Consider the following 6,293-nt stretch of genomic DNA (forward strand, 5'->3'; position numbering starts at 1 on the left):
GGTCCATTCTAATAAAGTAATTCTTCCTACCTAAGTTTTTACCAATTCTCAAGCAGTAAAGAAAGCATAAGCAGGTATCAGTAAGAGGTCCTCTGGTTTTATTGGTGCTGCTTCCTATCTCTAGAGGAATTTTCTTTTTCTTTTTTTTTTTTTTTTAAACTTTGCTCAGGACTGGTACAGCTGAAAGTATATTTTCCCTTCATTCTTAAGCCTAGATTTTGAATGGAGTTTCTCTGAGACACTTTTGTAGTGAAATAGTGTTCCCTACAAACATTGAAGACAAAAATAAACATCTCCGTGAACAAAAGATTGTGTGTGGCTGTAATTTTTTAATAGATATAATTTTATTATTAAAATTCTAAAGGTACTCTAAGGAAAATGTAACCAGTATATTGGTCTACACTCAAAACGTCTCAGTGTAGCAGGCAGAAGATACAGTTTGCATCTTGAGATGCTACAAATTTTCTGTCTGATAAACTATGCTCAATTCCAGTTAAGCACTCCTTTAAATAAAGATGACAATACATTGCATTTAAGTACGTGTGTAGTAACCCATTAGGCCACCGCCTTAAACTGACCTCTTCCTGACCTCAATTCAAAGACGTTATTAAACAATTTAAAATTCTGAAACCTTGGCAGAAACATTGAGGGGAAGTGTCTGGAAAGAAAGAAACAGTAGAAATCGCGGTGCAAAGGTATTTTTTCCAGAATAAATGCTCCACAATTAATGCTAATGGAATTATTTAAAAATGAACAACTCTATAGTTATTTCACAGTTTGATAACATACAGTTGATTTCAGATGAGCATAAATAGATGTGTTTGAAGGCCAGAACAGTAACATGTGTTGAAATGCATTCCCCAGGAATAAATACTTCTTGCCTGTGAACAATCTGACAAGAAAGTATTTTTGGTGAAAACTACTGTGGGTGCACTATTCAATCTTGACTAGGGTGGTGATGCTTAGGGTATGTTATGATAAATAAAGTGGTAAATAAAATTGAGTTGTTCAGACCCCTTCTCTGAATGTGTTATTTGTACTGTCTAGGAAAAAGTGCAAGAAGTAAAAGCAAGCAATTTGGCAATAAACAGCAGGCTTCGGGAATTTGATCTCAAAATGCCAAGAGGCCTCTGCTAATTTATTGGCACAGGTGATTCATTACCCCTTTTGGCTATGATGAAAGCTGAGATACTCCTTGGGGTACTGCTTCCAAGGCAAGAAGTTGTGAAAGCACCCATGCTTGCAAATTAAAGTAACAACTGACATAAGAAGCTTGAGAAGAAGGTTTTGTCTAAGGCTTCATCTCACGGTATATATAGCTATTCTTTGTAACTAAAGTAGGTTCTAAAAAAATGGTCAGTGTGGGTTGTCTCAAGTTATCTTCAAGCTACACGCAGGTCCAGTGTTCAGTTCTTTGAATTCTTTGTGGCTTGTGTTGCTTTGCAGTGTGAGGCTAAGTTCCTACAAGGCATTCTTGAAAGAAGCTGGTTTCCTTGTAAAGACCATCAGAGTTTCCCATTTGGGTAACAGGTGACTGCAGTGTTGGCCACGAGTACGTAAATTTGTCCTCACTCCAAGGAGGCTATGTGTGAGGCTGATACATCCTCAGGTGCAGAATGCTTTTAATGCCACCCTGTAAGTGGTGGGCATAGATCCCAAAGTGCAGGCAGTGAGTGGTGGCAAACTGTTGACATTGCCATGTTTGGTACTAGCAGAAATACTGACTTGCATGGACTAAATTGGCATCAAATACTAGAACAAGGCTATCGTCACTAATTAAGGGAGTCTAATTTAGTCTACTTTCTCATCTATTTTAGAAGAACAGAAGGAATTCAAAGAGGAGAGCAAGTTGTAGAGCCCTTCTGTCACCCCTCTAGTCATTGCTTTCCTCTTGACTGGTAAGTCTGCTACACAATTATCATCTGAAGATCAAAACAATTTTTTACACACAAATTTTTAAATCCCACACAAATGTTTTGGCAGCCATGGGAGATCACAGCATTCCACTATGGGCCTGGTGTCTGGACATAGCTTAGGACAGTATCCAATTTTATTTTACCCTTTCTTACCCTGAAAAAAGTCAAAAACAATATTTCTAAAGTTACAGATAAAAGATGGATGAAAGAAGGCTAAGTAATGTGGAAGTGCAATCATGTTTTCTTCGATGTTTCAGACTCAAAATTCAGTGCAACACAATATCCCAACTGCTCACGGACTCTCCTGCCCCTCATGCAGTGGAATAGTTTGAGAAGACGATTCTAATGACACCTTAGATTAACCAGTATAGAGCAGCACAGGGCTCTGCGAGGTAGGCTGACCGCTTACCATAATTATTTCTGTGAACTTCAAACATAACTACGACTGTTGACCAAGTATAAGGATGTTACGTAGCTTAGGCATTCATCTGTTATGAGGCTATTCTATTCAGTTTTAAAAGGAGCAGTCAGGACAAAAGAAACTATTCATGTTTTATCACTTCTTCTTGATAATTCAAGCACTAAATGCTTTAAGCAGCTAGCACATTTGACTGCTCTAATCTGGTTTTTGAATTTGTAATTATGGAAATAAAGCAACCCTTAGAGAAAAGGATGTGGAGAGACAAACGTTAGGACTTTATTTCTCTATCCTTGACATGTCTGTACATTGATTTACAGTGTTAAACCCTACCTTAAGAGGACCAGGGAGCAAAAGCAGGGTACAGATAAACAAAAAGGTAAATAGCAAGTGGGCTTGCTAGAAATTGACAAAGTAAATCAACTCTTCACCTGGTTTGACTGACTGCTTTTCAAAACCTCTCCATACTGAATGACTGTCTGTCATCTTTTCCATTCCAGGCTATGCTGGTGTTTTGAAATAGGGGCAACCTATTTCAACCTGGCTCACTGCCTCTACCATGTCGTCTGGCTTGCATTGCTGAATGGTGCTTAGAGTCCCTGAGAACTCTCCTAAACCTGTTTCCTTTTATAAGGGCAGCTGGCAGTTGTCATCTAACTTTTTGGGGTTTTTTTAATTTTAGCTGTTTGCTAGATGCAGTTTCACCCTTCTAGCCATGCAGGCTTTTGCATTTGGAAATAATAAATGCATAAAATGCATAAAGCTTTTACATCGAATATGAGAAAATAAACTAAAAAAAGCAGTGGTTTTCGGTCTGTGGTCTGAAGATCTCATGAGCTAGCGCATTCCTTCTAAGGGTCTTCAAAAAGTGAGTAGGGTGAGCATACCTACTACAAGTAGCGTTAAATTCACTGTGTAGAGTCTGCACTGTTACTGTGAAGTGGAAAAGGTAGGAAAAGATAGAAAATACCTTACAGGATTATTTTCAGATTATTTGGAATTTCATCTTAAAAGCACTTGATGCTGTAGCAAACAGCAGCAGGAGGAGATAAGGACTGTTAAGCTTGAGTATAGTTATATACAAACAAACAAACGCCAGGCCTGCTTGCCTTATTTTTTAAGTTTTTGTACATGTTACACATTTGCATAAATAGATAAGGTCACTTTGACTCCTTCCAGGAGCACTTTAAACATAAATACTTATGCCAGGTATGGTCCTTAGAGAATTTTAGATGAGGCAAGGAAACAAAAGCCCAACGTTGAGAATGCCCTTTGGCCTGATGTTTTGGAGCTCCATATTTAGAAATCTTTACCAAAAAAAAAACCAAAAAGGAAATTTTTTTACACCCAATTACAGGAAAAGAGATAAGAAGAAAACTTTCTTTATGTTCCTAGAAAGTATTCTTTCTGCTTTTTTAATGTAGTAAAGCACTAAAAATTGTGCAAGTCTACATCTATAGATGCATATTTATTTATTTAGAACACAGAAGTTGAACCTTCTTAAGAGGAATGATACAGATATTTTGACTGTTTACTGTTTAATAACTTAAAATTGTTCCCAAAGGATCCACTATATAAATTTCAAAGTAAACTGTACTATTGATGGAGAAATGATTGATTCAAATTAGAAAAAACTAAGAATTTTGCAAAGTGTCACACCATTTCCCAAACTGCTTACAATGCAGCTTACTTAATATTGTGTACTGTTGTCCTTATGGTGTATGTTGCTGATGCCATGAGTAACCGCAAATATTGAAAGCTCCTGCTTATAGTCTCAATAGTTAAACACACACTACAATGCAAAACAATGAACGCTAAAAAGGGAAGGAAGGGGGGAAGGCAATAATAATTTGGTCATCAATAAAAATTGATTTTGAGAACTTTTGTTAACCCTTTCATACATTGGGGGCAAATGTAGGGAATTTTGAAGAACAGATACAATAAAAGTGGAAGGCAGTTTTACCAAACTAAGTCCTTGTCTTAAAAATTAATGAGAAGGAAAGAAAAATGATGTCTGGCAGCAAGAGAAAAGGGACATTGCAACAAGAAGTCTGATGATAGCATATGCACAACACATGGTAGAAAAGCAGTTTTCCTTTGCTTATCCAACCCTGCAATCTATCATAGCAGTGTTGACACTGCAGGTTGTACCAAAGGGCACGTGAACATCAAAGAAAGTGTCTTTGCCTTTGAATAACCCTTAACTGGTGTGCACAGGAGGTAGTATTGGCACAAATCTGTCAGCAGAAAATCTTATTGCTTTGCCAACTTAACTAATGGCTTTAACTTCTTAAAAGAACAAAAGAGAAGGAATGATACAAATGCATCTGATTAGGACCGGGGTTTTTAATTAGCAGAAAGTTAAGAGTATAAATTGATTTCTCTCTCTATTCTTCGTTGCATCAGATAATCCCCTTCCATAATTGTGATTAATTCCTTATTTTTTTTTTTAAAGTTCATCTGATTTATCTCTTGACCTAATGGGTTGTTAGAATTTTCATCTTCTGGCACACAGTAACTGCTCTTATGACCCTTGAACACACTTGCAGAAGTATAAGATGCTGATCCTTTTAAAAAATCAATTGTCTAACTACTTATTTAACATCTTAGTTCACGAAGATTACTGTTTTTTGGATTTCAGCTATTTTTTGGACATAGTAAATAGAACTGAATCCGAAAGATACAAAAGTTACCATGGCTAAGTAACTAAATTCCAGTCAAGAAAAGGATTTCAAGGTTTAAAATTGATGATAAATGGAGAGAACCTTGCATCTGATTAAAACCTCTTCATGGTTTTAAGTTTATTAAAGACTAGGAAATGTTATAGTATATTATTTATTGTTCATTAACTGTTTATGGAGAGTAATGAAATCCATAATTATTTATCTTTAAAGAATTTTAGAAGCTGAATTAGCTGATTGGATGCCATCTGATTGTGTTTTTTCTCAGTGATACAACCTAGGTATGATATTTCAGTCACTTTTGATTATCTTTGTTATTCACAAGGCCGAGTTTGTAGTGAGAAGCATTTTATCTTTTATTAGACCAACTGATAGTTAGATTAAATGGACAGATTTTACAGTGTGAAAAAAGGCTTGTGTGTCTAAGCTTATGATTTTTCCTCCCCAATAGCATCAGATACCTTAACAAAAGATACTTTCTCTCTGATCTTGCCTCAGTTACATTTTTAGAGCACTGCAGATACGTTTTCACTCATTAATTAGTGAGGCATTATTGGACAGCACTGGATGAAAATAAAAAAACAAAACATTTTTTTCTCCCTATGTCATCTCTCCTTAGCACTCCTTATTTCTTCTTTTCCCATCTAAGAATATACTTTCTTCTTCTGAAGTATTAAAGCGTTATTGCTGGCCAGCTGCCACGTTCATTCTTGGTCCCTCTGTAACACCCTTCAGACCTCATTTTCCCTGGCTGGAACACTTCAATACAAAAGACAAGTGTCACAGTTCAGTAGGGACTAACTGGTCTTCACTTTTATGCTCACTGTCAGTAAATACTCCATTATATCTCTCCATTCTGACTCTCATATTGCTGTGTGACTCATTCCCTGCCATGTAGACTTGATAGTATACATAAGGGGCTGTGAAATGGGACAGTGCATGAATTCATGACACAGGTTGGCAGGCAGATACGCAATGAGAGCAATGAGCCAGGTTTTGAGTGCAAGCACAAATTCAGGGAAGCTGAACACCAGGTTCATCCATCGCAGCAGAAAGCACAGAACAGAAAACGGAGGCAGAGAGCCCAGCTAAGACTTTGAGTGGCATTTTCAGAGCTGATTTTTTGTGATCCATGCCGGCACATGGATGTCACTAACATAAACTTCCCTTAATTCATTAAGCAAATTCTTTCTAGAGAGTCCTTTTTACAAATCCACCCCCATTTCATCTATGACTCCCATCATCACCCTATCATCCTTGGCCCTGAATTATCATCAT

This window comes from Falco biarmicus, chromosome 5 (assembly GCF_023638135.1).
Source record: "Falco biarmicus isolate bFalBia1 chromosome 5, bFalBia1.pri, whole genome shotgun sequence".
Classification (NCBI taxonomy): domain Eukaryota; kingdom Metazoa; phylum Chordata; class Aves; order Falconiformes; family Falconidae; genus Falco; species Falco biarmicus.